The sequence below is a fragment of the Panicum virgatum genome, chromosome 8K, assembly GCF_016808335.1.
Source record: "Panicum virgatum strain AP13 chromosome 8K, P.virgatum_v5, whole genome shotgun sequence".
Taxonomy (NCBI): Eukaryota; Viridiplantae; Streptophyta; class Magnoliopsida; order Poales; family Poaceae; genus Panicum; species Panicum virgatum.
This window is the reverse complement of record NC_053143.1, coordinates 45,922,107-45,940,456: the sequence shown is the minus strand read 5'-3', so window position 1 is coordinate 45,940,456 and position 18,350 is coordinate 45,922,107. Positions and strand designations below refer to the sequence as shown.

At 47.4% G+C, this 18,350-nt stretch overlaps 1 pseudogene; it reads right to left on the bottom strand.

The window, feature by feature from the left end:
- Positions 1-1,382: 1,382 nt before the first annotated feature.
- On the bottom strand, positions 1,383-13,612 carry LOC120645818 (annotated as a pseudogene).
- Positions 13,613-18,350: the final 4,738 nt, after the last annotated feature.

The following is an 18,350-nucleotide window of genomic DNA, read 5'->3' as shown; positions in this document are numbered from 1 at the left end:
GGTGCTAATGCTCGACGGATAATCCAATGGAAATACTACCTTTTTCACGCCCTAGCACATAGCATTGGCCTCTCCCAAATGAACGAATTGAAAAAGTGATGAACAAAACAAAGGTGTCCGTCATTCTCTTCGTGGTCCGTATATGAAATTTTAGTGTGCAGCTACAGACGCATGGATCCTTGACAACTCCATATAGCTTTGGTGGATGTGTTGGCCATTTCAGCTTCCGCCAACATCTCACTCATTTGCCTCTCCAAAATTGCAATTCAAAACAGAGGAACAGAAATGGGACTCTTCTCTGCTGGTTCTTCTGGCGTTTCATCTTTGTGCTACATGCTGAATGTACATATATACTGCCATTGCTTCTGCCCAAGTAGCATGGTCACATGGATTGTTCTCCAAAAACATGAATAGCATGCTACGGCCTTTCTAATCATCCGAAATGCATGTATTTGGTATCTTTCTTGATGCTGTCATGATATATTGAGATACAAATTTAACAAGTTAAGTTTGTGGTTTGAATATGTAGAATTAGACATTATTTTTTGCCTATGAACAATACTTTTCAAAAGATCAAACCTAGAACCTACCAATATTAAAAATATCACACTATAATTCCACGAGGTGGCATGTGTTGATTGAAGTATCAACCTACTGAGACACTAATGGAACAACAATGATTCAGAATCAATTACACAAAGCTTCGTTTTCAACCGGGCAGTATTTGTATCGTTAGCTTGTTACAATCCATATCATTACAAGAAAACTGATTGCAAAGCATAACGATATCTGAATTCTCTCTATCATTTGCTCCTGGGGGTTGGGGATGGTGTGGGGGCGCGGGATGTCGAGGGTTGGATTACCATAGAACAATACAATGAACCTCGGTCATGGAGGAAGGCAAGAGTATAACATTTTATTATCATGGAAAAACAAGGGTAATGACAATGGATTGGTGATAAATTTTACGGAAGTTGTAAATCCTAGAGAACAATGGAAGCATGCCCTCTTGTTGATGTAGTAGAGAATGGCATGCTAGTCATGCTTGTTTTGCTGCTAATTCATGCTAAACCCATCCATATCATGTGCTGTAATAGGTCAGGCAGTATATAAGTAGCTGCATCTTAGCATTGCCACAAACAAGTAGTATTAATAACTAATAACTCCAAAGGAGCAGGCAGATGTATATAGATCACACTCTGAATGAAATGATCAAACGAGAAACTACAGAATGATATGCTCTGCTCCATTTTGGTTAAGGAAATCAGATACTCTGCAGGTGCTGAATGACCAAATATTACAGAGTTAAGGCTGGATAAGCCCCTGATCGAGTGGAACAAAATACTAACTTTTTAACACGATTTTAAAACGAAATTTGGAAACTATCTTCCATCAATACCAGATACTGTGACATCATTGAGACTACATGGCTCGACAAGCGATGCCTCTTTCTCTGTCACCCTTACATGGAAATATGCCGGGTGATCAGGCTCAGGCAACGTCATGCTTTCACTACTTAGCATGGCAACCACATCTGACATGGTGGGTCGATTAGCTGCATTTTCTTGAACACACAACAATGCAATATTGAGGGACCGAAACCGGCGACCTATATCCCGAAAATCACCGCAAGCCCTCCACCTGGGGTATGTGAGAATAGCTATAGACAAGCTATCTCGCAGCAACACACCCTAGAAAACTTCGCGGAAGCAAAACTGAAAAACTTCCCAAATAGCAACACTGCTGAGTTAGACCGGTCGGGCTGGAATTCAAAAATCCAGACCGGTCAGACCGGTATCAGAGACCGGTCAGACCGGTCCCTTCCAGACAGCCCGCAATCAAAGCTTCAAAAGGCAAATCTCGAGCAAACGAAGTCCAAATTCAGCGAAACTTGGAGGATACCTTCACACTGGTCCCGTGAACATATCCCCAAGAGATCTCACCCAAAAGATTGAAGGAACTCGAGAATTCGGGAAAAGATCAACGTGGATTGGGGTTTTCTCAAGAACACAAAACCTTCAATTCGTGTGAACTCGCGATTCCAGGGGGTTTGCCACTAGGCTAGATGCATAGGAATCGTCACAAAGAGTTCGGCAAAACACGAATCCAAGGGCTTGATTCCTCTAAACACAAATCATCCAAAAGAGAGAAATCAAGACAAAAACGCAAAGGAGAAGGGAGAGGACGAGTACTTAGCACACAAAGGTGAATCTCAACAGGATTTCATTCATAAATTTCGGAGGAATTCACCTATACAAAGCTAGAGCCATCCGCCCATCATCCACCCTCTAAATTTGAGAGATTAGCTATACCTAACCCTCTTTTGCGTTGGAGTTCTTGGCCCTAACCTAGAGCAGGGGCAGGGAGAAGGAAAAACCCAGAGAAAACAAAAGACTCAAGAGACTCTCCCAGCCACGGGCTGGTGGGGGTTTTTATACCCAGCTGCTGCGGCCAGACCGGTCCAGGGGACCGGTCAGACCGGTCGGGTCTGCAGCAGCCCGCTGTACACCCTCGATCGACGACGGAACTTCTTTCTTCGACTCGAAGTCTTTGCTGCGATGCCGCTACGTCGACGAAGTACCGGTCCGCGGTTTTGGAGGGTCCGCGAAACCCGGGTAGGTGGCCGGTTTTGAGAAAACCGCCAAAACCTCACGCGCGGGAAGATTCCCGCCTCCACGCCGTGGCCCTAGACGCCGTTCCTGCCTCGGCCTTCTGACGGCCCTAGACGCCGCCCGACGCCCGTCACCTCCTCGCCAGCAGCGAGGCCCTAGACGCCGTCGACGCCCGTTGCCTCCGTCAGTCCCGAGATCGACGCCCGTCACCTCCACGACTTGGCGTCTTCAACCGCCGTCCGCCTCCTTGGTTTGTGGCGCAAACCAAGAAACCCGCCTTCCGTCACCGCTTGCGCCCTCGATCCAGGAGTGGACGCCACAGCTGCCGCCCGGTCCGAGCTCCGGTCCCGGCTGCCCTTCACCGCCGTCCACCGCACGGTCCATCGGCCACAGCACCTCCACGGCAGCTTCCCGTCGACACTCGACGCCCGTGTACCTGCAATCCAAAGACCAAGCGCACGATCACACCGCACGGTTGACAATTCACTCATCACAAGCAGGATAGAGTACTCAACATTCCTCAAATATTAATGCATCTCATCATCCCTGGAGTATGATACTCAGCAATCGATGCATCCACGAGTTGAAGCCATCTTTCTTCTTTCCAGAACTGCCATGCCTGCAAATTGTATGAGCACAAAATACAGACTGTGATCTCAAATTATGTATTGGATCTTCTTTAATCTCGAAATACTTCATTGATGTACTGGACAAGTGAAAAGAATAGCTGCAGATTCCAGATCAATACTGTTAGTGCTGTAGTAGTGGCTTTTATTTTTGTGAGAAAGAGAGATCTTTTTTGGTTACTCAGGGACATGGATACATTCCTTGGCAACTACTGAATTAACACATAGGGGATTTCATCGACTGTGCAAGTTCATTGGCAGCTATATTTGGGTCTTTCTTAACAGCCTGGAAATATACTTCTGGCAAGCAGGACAGAGCGTTGATCACAGCAAAAACAGTTACGCTCTTCAGAAACACAAACTTTTACGTGTTCAAAATTGAAAAGACTTACGTGCCCAAGAAGGTTGATGAAGTCTCCATATCGATGGAATCTTGATGTTCTTTGTCCGCTGACAATCTCAAGAACTAGCACATCGAAACTGAATACATCAGATTTGACTGAGAAGAGGCCCTCTGAAGCATATTCTGGAGCCATATAACCACTGAAAGGATACATGTAATAGATCCTGATGTCAAGTAACAGTATTGGTAGCTATATGTATATCTGATATCGACTAATTGGTAAGAAAATCTTACTATGTCCCAACGATCCTCTGTGTTCTGCTCAGTATCATTTTTGCTAAATATTTTTGCAAGCCCAAAATCTGAAATTTTTGGGTTCATTTCATGGTCCAAGAGAATGTTGCTTGCTTTGAGATCTCTATGGATGACACGCAACCGAGAGTGTTTATGCAAATACAGAAGTCCTTGTGCTATGAGTGCTATCCCATCTATTATTACTTGGCGTTTGTTCCAATCTACCAAAGCTCTTCTGGTTTCATCTGCGAATCATTGAACATAGATATATTGAAGAAAAAAAACCTTTTTCCAGTTAGATTTAATAAACGAGATTTTGTACTACAGTGAAGTGAGAAATACTACCAAAAATGAAGAAGTCCAAGCTTTTATTTGGCAAATATTCATATATCAGTAGTTTCTCCTGTCCCTGGTAGCAGCATCCTAAGAGCCTAACCAGATTTGTGTGCTGGAGCTTAGCTATTAGTTGAATTTCATTTTGGAACTCCGTGAAGCCTTGCCCTGAATGCGAAGCAAGTCTCTTAACTGCTATCTCCAACCCATCAGGAAATCGCCCCTGAGCCAAGTTTAGTAGAGATGGATTAGTGGTACTTGGCAAATATTCCAACCAACACAATCAGAAAATTGTTTAGATTGTTACGTAATTGAACGATATGGAAAGTTGTATATCAACATTTTGTCTCTTTGAGTACACGCGCGAATACGCAATTGAATGTACCTTGTATACAGGACCAAAGCCTCCTTGCCCAAGTTTGTTGTCGTCCGAGAAATTACCTGTGGCCTCTAATACTTGTGAAAAGCCATAGATCGTGAATTCTGGATTCATTCCTTCTAATCCCCAAATTAGTGCTTCATCTTCATGCACATTCATCTTAGCTATATGTGATACATTCAGTTAACTTAGTGTACACTCATATATACAGACATTTAGCATTTGGAAAACTAGAAATGAAGCTCAAAAACATTTATTATGTGTGCAGATAGCTGACCTTTCATCTGCCTTCTCATAATTCTGAAGGAAACGATGACGCAGATAAACAATGCAAATAGTGGAGCAACCAAGGCAATGACCAAAACCTTGCTAATGGGATCTATTAAATGCAAATAGTTATTTGGTGCTAGTAATATTTAGGGAACTGTAAATGCTCGGGAAGGAAATCATCACAGTGTCATTAATTATAAGGTGAGATGAGGGAGAGTTTCATGAGATGAGAGAGGAGTTTCATCCCTATAAAATTTAGCCGCACGGTTACCAAGTAACCGTGCAATGAAATTATACCATGAGACTGGCCTTATAGCACTTACTCTTGTGTTTCGGGCTGCGAGCGGCATCTTCTGTAGCAAGAGCATCCGGTGGCGGCGTGATGTGCAACATGGATTTGCCTTCATAAAACTTAACGGTGCTGTACCACATACTACACGGCACACCAAGAACGTAATTTTTTATCTCCCCATCCAATAAGCTCACCGCAGTATCGCTGATACTCTTGAGGCACTCCCAGCAGTCACTCGGTGTAAAATCTGGCACACACTGCAACAACGAGTAGAGAGCCGGGAATGTGCTGCTGACATCCATGCGTACGGTGGCATACCTCCATGTCGAGTTGAACGCTGCCTGCCTGGCTGTCTCCTGCAGCTGAACCCTGACGACGCCGGTGATGGCCGTGACATTCTCGGCGCTGCTTTCATTCCAACCAGGAAATGGCCAATCTGCATATCCTGGCCGCGCTAGTGCCTCACGATCTCTGTCCCGATGGTTCAGATCATCAAGGAAGTCCTCGTTGGAGTAGCGGATGAGGCACTGGTCGTAGAGCAAGGTTGCGTCCTTGTTGAAAATGCACTCAACCTGCGCGTCATGGAATCCGGTGGCAGCACACTGGCTGCAGTCGGAGGCACCCACGTCGCCTCGGCAGAGAAAGAGGCCGTAGACGGTGTCCGGGACAGCTCCAACGGAGCCCATTGCAAAGGGCGATGGATTAGCCGAGGCGTTCTTGATGAGCATGGGAGATAGGAGCTTAAGATTGGCAAGGTAGGTGCTGTTGGCAGTGTAGTTGAGGGACCGAAACTGGCGACCAGAGGGGGGTGAATGAGAGCCGATCAAAATTTCTTCCGAAATTCAAACCGTTGGCCTATATCCAAAATCACCACAAGTCCTCAAGAGTTCTAGGCAAAGTTTGAAATAGCTATGGAAGAGCTAAACCAACACACAAGACCCTAGAACGAGCGAGCGAAATCACGAAGCGAATCGGGAAAAACAGCAGACCTGTCTACCTGGACCGGTCTGACCGGTCGTGGCTGTCCAAAAGCTGGCTGACCGGTCTGACCGGTCTTGCCGTCCGGTCTGACCGGTAGCGTACAGAAAACCCCGAAATCTTTGATCCAAACGGTGAATCTCGACCAAACGACCACGGAATTCGATGAAACTTGGGGGATAGCTTCGCACCTACCCCGTGAACATATCCCCAAGAGATCTCGTCCTAAAGATCATCATAACATGAGAATTTCGGGATGAGATCAAAAGGGATGGGGATTTCTCAAGAACTCAAGAAATCCAATTCGAAAGAGCTCTCGATTCCAGAGGGTTTGGGTCAGAGCTAGAAGCACGGGAATCACAACAAATAGCTCATAGAACCATCGCAATCGTGTGCACCAAAAATGAAACCAAAATCCACCACAAAAGGGCACAAAAACGACGGGATTGGATTGATTCAAAAGCCCAGAGGGCACGAGGAGGATAGGGCCTCCTTTCCCAATCAAATCCAACACAAGGTCTCAACAATCCATGGACAAAATCTATCCTAAAGAGAAGAACGAGGGAAGAGAGACACAGGGGCGGCGGCCTGGGAGAAAGAGCAATTGACGGATAAGTTACAAAAGCCACACCGACCTAATACAAGTGAAGGTTATTTATACCCGCGGAGACCGGTCAGACCGGTTCCATGGACCGGTCAGACCGGTTGGTTAGACCGGTCAGATGGGTGCCAGGAACCGGTCAGACCGGTTGGTCTGCAGTATCCCCCTGTACACGATCTCATCTGACGGCTAAGGTTCTTTCTTCGGAATGAAGTCTTCTCCATGATGCCGCTATTTTGATGAAGATCTAGTCCACGGTTTTGGAAGATCCGTGAAACCCGGGTAGGTGGCCGGTTTTGAGAAAACCGTCAAAACTCCTCGCGCGGGAAGATTCCCGCCTCCACGCCGTGGCCCTAGACGCCGTTCCCGCCTCGGCCTTCTGACGGCCCTAGACGCCGCTCGACGCCGTCACCTCCTCGCCCGCAGCGAGACCCTAGACGCCGTCGACGCCCGTCGCCTCCGCCAGTCCCGAGACCGACGCCCGTGCCTCCACGACTTGGCGTCTTCAACCGTTGTCCGCCTCCTTGGTTTTGTGGCGCAAACCAAGAAACCCGCCTTCCGTTGCCGCTTGCGCCCTCGATCCAGAAGTGGACGCCACAGCTGCCGCCCGGCCTGAGCTCCTCCACGGCAGCTCACCGTCATCACTCGACGCCCGTGTACCTGCAATCCAAAGACCAAGCGCACGATCACACCGCACGGTTGACAATTCACTCATCACAGGCAGGATAGAGTACTATCGTTCCTCAATCTCCCCCTTGATGAGTGCATTGTCAACACACCACCTGAAAACAGAGAAGTGATAAAATATAAACAAGAAAGCGAAGAACTCAAGCAAGTGACAAAAAGCTCAGAAAGTCAAAAATAGTCACTTATTCAAGCACAGATCGATTCCCTAAGACAAGGGCAACAGCTCGATGCAATCGATCAAAAGCCAAAATATGACTCCTCAAAGACAGAGGTAACGCTCGACGCAGTCATGCTGGAACTGGAAGGAAAACGAAGAAAACCAAGAGCCAGAAGCAAAGCAGGCACTCTCAAACCAAAGCTTTTCCCTCTCACAAGTGCGACTCTCCCAAAATGATGCACTCTCAAAGCCCTGTGCACAACAAGTTTTTCAAAAAAATCAAACAAGTCTCCCCCTTGTTCGATCACTTCTCCCAAAATCTCCCCCTTGTTGGCACATGCACACATCAAGTCTAAAAAGACCTAAAGCTCCCCCTGAAGCTGAAACTCCCCCTGAACAGATGCTATGCAAAGAATGCAATGCAAGAGGTGTAAGTGAAAGCATTCAGGGATACAAAGATATGAGCAGCATCTAGTCACAAGCACGTGTGCATCCATAAACAAGACCTGCATCTAGTCTCAACAGGGTATATCAAATCAGTCTAGAGCTAGGCAAGTTCAGTTTAGGAGAAATAAAAGTATGACCCATGATCTAGCACTAACAAGTAGGGAAAGGAAAACAGTGCTAATCATACTCATACAGGTGAGCCAAACCAGCCAAAAACAATTTGCAAACATTCATTTTTTCAATCAATTTTATATCAAGCAATTCTTAATGCCAGGGGTTGAAAGCTTGTCATGCTTCACTTAGCAACGAGGCCAAGCCTATGCCAAAAGACAATCAGAAGCTTAAAGCACTCGTTTCAGTCATGCACAGCCTTGCCCGGGTTCTCACCAGTGCAAAGTGAGCCGTCCCGAAAGCTCGATCAGTGCGACAAGCAATCCCACCTGTATCTTTTCAAACCATTTCAAGAACAGTTCAAGCAATTTTATCAAATTTAGATCATTTCAAGTATGAATTGCTGAACGAAAGGCTACACTAGCATGAATAAGATAGCAAAGCATATCGACACGCCCTAACATGCTAGTAGCCAAGACAAGGTGATCATGTTTTCAGATTTTCAAATCAAAATAGCTTAACTTAGATGATGTCATATACACAATGGAGCAAGCTATACATGATCATGTTTATCAACTCACACTAGCAGGCACTAGAAGATCATAGCAATGTATACAAGAATGCTAGTGCAAGTGAAGCAATGCAAAATGCAAACATGTACAATGCATATGCACAATGCAACTACCAAACCTAGAAAATGAAAAGAAGAGCAAACAAGACCTACAAAGCTATCCAAAGAAAAGTCAGTGATCAAAAGGGGCAACAAACCCCAAGCTCCCCTCGCAAGCGAGCAAATGTGTCATGCTCAAGAGGTTTGGTTAGGATATCTGCAGTTTGCCTCTCTGAAGGGATATGGTTCAAGTCTATGTGGCCTTTCTCATGGTTATCTCGCAGGAAATGGAAACGGATATCTATGTGTTTGGTTCTGGAGTGTAGGACAGGGTTCTTTGCAATGCTAATAGCGGACATGTTGTCTACAAAGATGGAAACCCTACCAAAACTCAATCCATAATCCTACAAGGTTTGTTTCATCCATAGGATCTAGGAGCAACAGCTAGTAGCGGCAACATACTCAGTTTCTATGGAAGAAAGCGCTACGCTAGCCTACTTGCAAGAGGACCAAGACACCAAAGATGTACCGAGAAATTGACAAGTGCCGGATGTCGACTTGCGATCCAACCGACACCCACCGAAATCGGCATCAGAAAAGCCCACCAAAACCAGAGAAGAATCCGCAGAGTACCAAAGACCAAATTCAGGGGTGAATTTCAGATACCTGAAGATGCGTTTCACCACCTGCCTGTGGGTGGTGCGCGGAGAAGCCTGGTATCACGAACAAAGGCCGACGCCGAACTGAATGTCCGGCCGCATCGCCGTCAGATACAGGAGAGAGCCGATCATGCCCCTATACTCCTTCTGGTCCACCGCCTCGCCGTCCAAGTCCTCATCAAGCGCCGTCGAAGTGCTGATCGGAGTCGGCTGAGGTGACAAGTCACTCATGTCGAACTTCCGCAGCAAGTCCCTGGTGTACTTGGTTTGATGGACGAACGTGCCCTGAGGAGTTTGCTTGATCTGCAGCCCGAGGAAGAACTGCAGCTCACCCATCATGCTCATCTCGAACTCCCTGGACATCTGCTCAGAAAACATGTAGACAAGAGCGTGAGAGGAGCCACCAAAGATAATATTATCCATGTATATCTGAACTAATAGAAAGTCATTGCCAGACCGCATGAAGAACAAAGTTTTATCCACACATCCCATTTTAAAACTCTGAGCTAGTAAAAAAGGTTTTCAATCTATCATACCAAGCTCTAGGTGCCTGTTTCAAACCATAAAGTGCTTTCTGAAGTTTGAAAACACGGTTTGGAAACTTGGGATTTTCGAAACCAGGGGGTTGCTTAACATAAACCTATTCTTCGATAAAACCATTCAAGAAGGCAGATTTAACGTCCATTTGGAAAACTTTAAAACCCTTGGAAGCAGCAAATGCAAGAAAGATTCGAATAGCTTCCAAACGAGCAACAGGGGCAAAAGTCTCCTCAAAATCAATACTCTCTTTTTGGTAAAACCCCTGGGCAACAAGACGAGCCTTGTTTCGAACAACCAACCCATCCTTACCCTACTTGTTTTTGAAAACCCACTTCGTTCCGATGGGATTACAAGCAGGTGGAGGCTCGACTAAAACCCAAACTTGGTTTCTTTCAAAATTTTCAAGTTCCTCATGCATGGCATTGACCCAATTAGAATCAGAAAGAGCATGTCCAATATCCTTGGGCTCAAAAGAGGCAACAAACGCTGAATGAGCGAAGCCAGCGATACTTGTTACCTTGGACCTGGTGACTCGCTCATTGAGATCACCTAGCATCTGTTGAGGTGGATGACGACGCTGAATATGTCGAGGTGCTTCACGCGTCGAAGTCGCCTCCTCCTCAACCAAGTCTGGTATCTCCTCAGGTACAGCTGGTGAAGCCTGAGTCACCTCCTCGATCCCCCCCCGTGAAGTAGACGTAGTCAGATCGGGGCCGTCATCATCGTCCGAGCTCGTGGCGGAGGCAACTGGGTCCACAGCACGCGTGGTAGCCTCAGCCTCGCCCTCCGCAGCTTCTTCCTCCTCATCTTCAAAGATGGAGGTTCCGAGCTCCTCATCTCCTGCAACTTCAAAGACAGAAGAATTGCACGGTGCAGTCTCGTCGAAAGTGACTTCACAAGTCTCTCTGATGATGTTAGTATCAATAATCAGCACACGGTAAGCTCTGGAGTGAGAAGCATAACCGAGAAAAATGCCGTCAGACGAACGAGACTCAAACTTATCAAGATTTTCATCTTTCAGCACAAAACACCGGCAACCGAAAACTTTGAGATGGTCAACACGGGGCTGGCGTCCAAATCGCAACTCGTAAGAAGTCCTGTGCATGAAAGCACACAAGAAAATACGGTTGGACATGTAACAAGCGGTGTTAACCGCCTCAGCCCAGTATTTGCGAGGAGTCCTATGCTCATCGAGCATCGTCCTCTCCATCTCAACCAGCGTCCGATTCTTCCGCTCTACAACTCCATTCTGCTGTGGAGTGTAGGGAGAAGAATACTGGTGTTCAAGCCCTTGATCACTGCAAAAGGCGTCAAAACGAGCGTTTTTGAATTCTGTGCCATTATCACTGCGAATCGCTCGCATGGCCTGGGGTAGCTCGTTTTTCAACCTCAAGATCAAGTCTCGAACAAACTCTAAAGCCTCATCCTTGGTTCTCATGAAAAAGACCCAAGAATAGCGAGAAAAATCGTCCACGATCACAAAAACATACCACTTCCCACCAACAGACATCACCCTAGAAGGACCAACTGTGTCCATGTGTAGCAACTCTCTAGGGTGAGCGGTCATCACCTGATTAACAGGTGGATGTGAAGTAGCAATCATCTTCCCGTGGCGACACGGATGGCAAACAAGGTCCTTTTCAAACTTCAATTTGGGCAATCCTCGGATTAGGCCAAGTGAGCTAAGTCTCGACAACAAATCGAAGCTCAAATGTCTAGGTCTCCTATGCCACTTCCACAAATCAGAAGAAGGACCAGCCAACAAGCAACGAGAAGGGCCAAGAGGAGTTCCAGAGAAGTCAGCCAAGAAAACCCGATCGCGAGGTGTAATCCGGCAAATCAAATCTCCTCTGGAATCTAAAACACGCGAACAACCCTCCTTGAAGCGAACCTCAACCCCTCATCAAGAAGTTGCGAAACAGAAATCAAATTGAACCCAAGGTTCGAAACCAAAGCAACCTCTCTCAGGGTAAAGAGATCAGAAACTCGAACAGCGCCAAGTCTACGTACCTTTCCTCTTCCATTATCCCCGAACACAATGTACTCCTTTGAGCGCATCGGGGTGAGGCTGGAGAACCATTTGTCATTTCCGGTCATGTGGCGCGAACAACTGGAGTCCATGATCCACCTGTTCTCCAAGCCTCCAACCTGCACATCAGTAGTGAGACAAAGGGTGGGCAAATGTCTCAACACTGGGGTTAGTAAAGTGAGAAGCAAACCAGTGTCGAGCCATTTGCTCTACAGAAGGGTTAGCAAAACCAGGCAAAGCGTATCCCCCGTCCCGTCTACCGCGTGACTGACGAACACCACCGCGAGGAAAGCGTGGTGCCTCAAAACCTCTTCCAAAGCCTCGGTCATGTGGTCCATAGCCGTACTGAAAACGACCAGGGGCACGACCGGCAAAGCAACCACCCGCTGGAGCACGGTAAGCACCACCGTCTCCCTGACCTCCACCTACACGGCGCGCCCTAGCATCTTGCCTACCACCACGCCGAGAAGGACCATGCACCCGAGCAGAGTACATGTCCGCGTTCCGTCTCTCCTGCTCTCGCCTCACAGCCCGCTTCCTCCTGAAGCAAAACTCCTCCAGGTGACCTTCCATGTCACAGAACTCGCAGTGGTACCTCACCTCACGCTTAGGAGGTGAAGGCCTAGCCTGCGGACGGGGAGAAGCAGCCCCCTTCTTCTGTGCAACCTGGGCTACGGCAGCAGGGAGCGTGTCGAGGGAATTCCTCAGCTCATTGGGTTTTGGAACCCAAACCTGCTTCTGCGGAGGTGCTTTCGGTGGTTCTTTAAGCACACCATCCATGGGGTCAACAAGCGTAGGCTGTGTGCTCGTGCTAGCAGTGTTTCCAGCAGCCTTGCCAATTTTACCATACAACCTGTCAAAGTCTGACTTCGTGTATGTGTAACCGACCCCAAACCCATCACCACGCTTGAACTGCTTAATCATCATGCCCAACTGCGGCTCACTGCTAGAAACCCAACTCAGAATCGCCCTAAGATATGTATTCTCATTCTCTAAGTTGGCTTTCTCTACCGCAAGACTATCCAGATTAGCAATCAAACCAGGGCAAACAGAGCAGTCAATATGTGGGCTAGACTCTACGACCTTAGTCTTCCCAAAAGACTTGATCAAAGCGTTCTTCTCATCTAGCTCTGACCTAAGCGTGGGACAAAGCTTACAAGCACCAATCAAAACTGGCCTAGACTTCATCTCCTCTAGCTCGCACACAACAGTAGCAAACTTGGACTACAACGAAGCTAGATCGGACTTAAAGATAGGACACTCATCACATTCAAGCACATCGCTAACAATAGAAGCGTCCTTAACCAGTTCTAGTTCATGCTTGTCCTTAGCGAGTTCATGAGACATGTCAGCAAGCGAAGTCTTAGCAACATCTAAGTTCGCGACGTTCTCATCATGCTTGGCACGGAGAGCAACAAGATCGTTCATGTGAGATATGCATCCAACGCACTCATCCTCACTAGATTTCTCCCTAGCACAAGCCAGCTCAGCCCTAAGATTTCTACGCTCTCTAGCTGCTTCCTTAAGCAGCCTTTTCTGGTTGTCGAGAGCGGCGTACAACTCCCTAACCTCTGTATCTAGCAGGTCGATCGTGGAGTTTACCTCTGAATCACTGTCGGATCCAGAAGAAGAGTCGGCGTGCATCGGTGTAGCATGTCCACCTGAAGACGCACGAGCACCGTCGGCTTCGCCCGCCATAGTGCAGAAACCCTTACGCCGACCGGCCGCCAAGCAAAGGCCGATGAAGCCTGTGGCTTCCTTGTCCCGCTTCTTCTTCTTCTTGTCGCCGTCGTCGGAGGTCGGTGAAGAAGAGCGGTCGGTGTTGGAGCTCTTGTCGAGGTCGCTGAGCTGCGCCAGAAAGGCCTTCTCCCGCTTCTTGGCCTTGTACTGGAAGTGCTTCTTGAGCGACTCCTTGTCGAAGCGTCCTCCCCGGTCACGTCTGCGGTGCTTGTGGCACCGACGCTCCTTGTTGTAGCCTCCCTCGTCGCGGTCGCGGTGGCGGTAGTAGTCGAAGTGGTTGTTTTGGCCACCACCGGACTTCTTGGGGCAATCGGCGATAAAGTGGTTCAGGTCGCCGCAGTTGTAGCACCCGGGGTTCTTCTTCCTCTGCCTGTTGTGGTAGACGCGCTGGAACTTGTTGATGAGGAGGCACAAGTCGTCGTCGCCCAGCGTCTACAGCTGCTCATCTGTAACAGAAGGCAAAGAGGCAAGAGAAAAGCCAAGAACAGAGTTAGTGTTAGAGCTCGATCCACCTGGGCCAGTCACAAGAGCAATGCTCTTGGAAGGAGGGGCACCATTAAGCTTGGCTCGTGTCTGGTTATCCACCTCTGTGGCCTTGAGCTTGCTGAAAAGCTCGTTCACCGTCAGAGTCTCATAGCCAGCAGACTCAATGATGGTGTTCACCTTGAGATGCCACACAGAGCGGTCAAGTGCATAGAGCAACTTGAGGGCCTTCTCGTGCTCTGTGTACTCAAGGGCATCAGCAGATCTGTTCGCATCGACTTTATTCACAATCGACTGAAAACGACTGAACATCAAGTCAATGCTCTCACCCGGCTCCTGTGTGAAGTTCTCGTATTCACGCCGGTGAGTCTCGAACAGTCTGGCCTTGACCTGAGGTGTGCCCTCGTGGTAGTTCTCAAGGCACGTCCAAATCTTGTGGGCTTCCTAAAAACCCTGGACGCATGAGAACTCCGCACGAGAAACGCCAGTGAACAAGGCATTGACAGCCTTGGCGTTAGCCTCGTGCTCAGTCACTTGAAGAGGAGTGACCCGAGCGGCAAGCACCACGTAAGCCTGGTTCTTGGTAATATCCCAGACCTCGGCTCCCATGCTCTGCAAGAAGGCTCTCATGCGAACCTTCCAGTAGGCATAGTCGTCGCCGGAAAACACTGGGATCTTTCCAAGACTCGCCATGGTCGCCAAGTGGTTATCGAACCGGTTAAGGTACTGAAAACCTTAACCAAGCTCTGATACCAATTGAGGTACCGAAACTGGCGACCAGAGGGGGGGTGAATAGGAGCCGATCAAAATTTCTTCCGAAATTCAAACCGTCGGCCTATATCAAAAATCACCACAAGTCCTCAAGAGTTCTAGGCAAAGTTTGGAATAGCTATGGAAGAGCTAAACCAACACACAAGACCCTAGAACGAGCGAGCGAAATCACGAAGCGAATCGGAAGCGAATCGGGAAAAACAGCAGACCTGTCTGCCTGGACCGGTCTGACCGGTGCACTGGACCGGTCTGACCGGTCGTGGCTGTCCAAAAGCTGGCTGACCGGTCTTGCCGTCCGGTCTGACCGGTGGCGTACAGAAAACCCCGAAATCTTTGATCCAAACAGTGAATCTCGACCAAACGACCACGGAATTCGATGAAACTTGGGGGATAGCTTCGCACCTACCCCATGAACATATCCCCAAGAGATCTCGTCCTAAAGATCATCATAACACGAGAATTTCGGGATGAAATCAAAAGGGATGGGGATTTCTCAAGAACTCAAGAAATCCAATTCGAAAGAGCTCTCGATTCCAGAGGGTTTGGGTCAGCGCTAGATCCACGGAAATCACAACAAAGAGCTCGTAGAACCATCGCAATCATGTGCACCAAAAATGAAACCAAAATCCAGCACAAAAGGGCACAAAAACGACGGGATTGGATTGATTCAAAAGCCCAGAGGGCACGAGGAGGATAGGGCCTCCTTTCCCAATCAAATCCAACACAAGGTCTCAACAATCCATGGACAAAATCTATCCTAAAGAGAAGAACAAGGGAAGAGAGACACAGGGGCGGCGGGCTGGGAGAAAGAGCAATCCATGGACCGGTCAGACCGGTGCCAGGAACCGGTCTGACCGGTTGGTCTGCAGTATCCCCCTGTACACGATCCCATCTGACGGCTGAGGTTCTTTCTTCGGAACGAAATCTTCTCCATGATGCCGCCATCTTGATGAAGATCTAGTCCACGGTTTTGGAAGGTCCGCGAAACCCGGGTAGGTGGCCGGTTTTGAAAAAACCGCCAAAACTCCTCGCGTGGGGAGATTCCCGCCTCCACACCATGGCCCGAGACGCCGTTCCCGCCTCGGCCTTCTGACGGCCCTAGACGCCGCTCAACGCCCGTCACCTCCTCGCTCGTAGCGAGACCCTAGACGCCGTCGACGCCCGTCGCCTCCGCCAGTCCCGAGACCGACGCCCGTGCCTCCACGACTTGGCGTCTTCAACCTCCGTCCGCCTCCTTGGTTTTGTGGCGAAAACCAAGAAACCCACCTTCCGTTGCCGCTTGCGCCTCGATCCAGGAGTGGACGCCACAGCTGCCGCCCGGCCTGAGCTCCTCTACACAGCTCACCGTCGTCACTCGACGCTCGTGTACCTGCAATTTTAAAGACCAAGCGCATGATCACACCGCATGGTTGACAATTCACTCATCACAGGCAGGATAAAGTACTCTCGTTCCTCTGTAGTTGCTTCTGGTGCTGCAGAATTGGTAAAGGAAATTAAGAGTATCATCGATGGCGGTGGTGACGGTGGTGAAGGGCGTGAAGCTGAGGATCAGAAGGACAGCGGCGATCATGGCTTTTGCCAACCAATGATATGATTCAACAGTGGTGGAATTTGGCCAGTGTTACCACTGGGGCCAGCAGCCTTGTACATAAGTATAGAAAGTTGGTTGAGGCACCGTACCTTTGTCGAACAAGCCCCTCTGCAGGTTCAATAATCAGGTCTCGTCTGGTTTTTTTAGTTTAAGTCATAAGTGTCATAAGTCCCGTCACGTCGCATATTTAAACACCAATTAGGAGTACTAAATATAGACTTATTACAAATCTGATTTTATAGGTCGTGACTTAATCACGAGACAAATCTATTAAACTTAATTAGTCCATAATTTGACCACTAATTGCTACCATAATCATCCGCTAATCATGTATTAATTATACTTAATAGATTCATCTAGATATTTTTATATTAAATTGACATCTAAATCTTCAAATTGACATCCGAACATTCGATGTGACAGCTATTTAAAAAACCAAACGGGAGGCCTCAATCACCTCTCCTGGACAGTGGCTGCCTAACTTCCTATTTAAGCTGCAGCCTTTTTGCAGTCTGGATTGGGACAAAAGGTTTGTGTCCGAGTTTCAAGGTCAAAGTCTTTTTGATCCCACTAATAGCACTGATAATAACCCTATAACGGTACGTAATAAGCGAGAATGAAACACGAACGTATAGATCGGTTTGGCTCATTACTTCGCCCTGGTTGACACGTTACCATATGATGCAAACCTACAACGGTACGTAATAGGCGAGAATGAAATTAAACACGAACGTATAGATCGGTTTGGCTCATTACTTCGCCCTGGTTGACACGTTACCTTGTGCAGCTTATACCATGAAGTCCAAACCGTGTTTTTCTATTTTTTTCTGGGTAAAATCTAAATGTAGAGGCCTCTCCACTAAGTCAAATCGAGAGCCCTCAAACTTTCTTATAATGGAAAGTTTAATCCCACCAGATTTTTTAAAAAAGAAAGCTGTCACATTTACCTTCAAAATAATTTGAGGACTCCAGTGCTATAAGAAAGTAACTTTAACTTTATACTTCGTGAAAAATATGAAAAAAGTAACTTCGTAGTACATTAATGTGAGAAAATGTAACTTTTTTATTAGTACCTTTTTAAGAAAAGTAACTTTTATACTGTCAGACGGGGACCACAGGACTGCTAGCATGGTATAGATATTCTGGAATAGGGGATGGGCATGACCCATACCTTATATCTGTTGTAATGTTTTCGGATACCAGTATGACTAGTCGGTATAGAAAGAAACTACTCGGTATGACCAGAGTAGGAATCCTAAGCTCGCACCAGACTAGGATACATATAACCCTATCCCCCTAGACTATATAAGGATGCATAACAATCCTCAGGCAATACAAAACTAAACCATGATACAGGAAATAGGGTATTTACTCAATTCGCGGGCCGAACCTGTCTAAACCTTGTGTTGCTTGCACCTTCGAGTTCCTGATCTCAACGACACCCTGCCTACAAATCAACTACCTCGAGGTATCCTCGGTAGGTTTTGCGGTAAAACACTGACAACATCACCCCAAAGAAATGCATCTGTTTTCACACAAATTTTCTAATTTTGATATATTGTTGCAGCTTTCTACATAATGCAATGTTAACATACTAAAATGTTGTCGTAATGTGAACCTGATGATGATATAATGAACATGGCACCATTTATGCCATTTCGAGTGATTTTGGTGATCGAATGACAACGCAATCAATGGGACTAATGGTTTTGTTAAGTGAACATTTCTATATCCCAGGGATGAAGTAAAAAGGCCATGCAAAGAAAAACACGAAGAAAGAACTCAAAGAAACGCTGA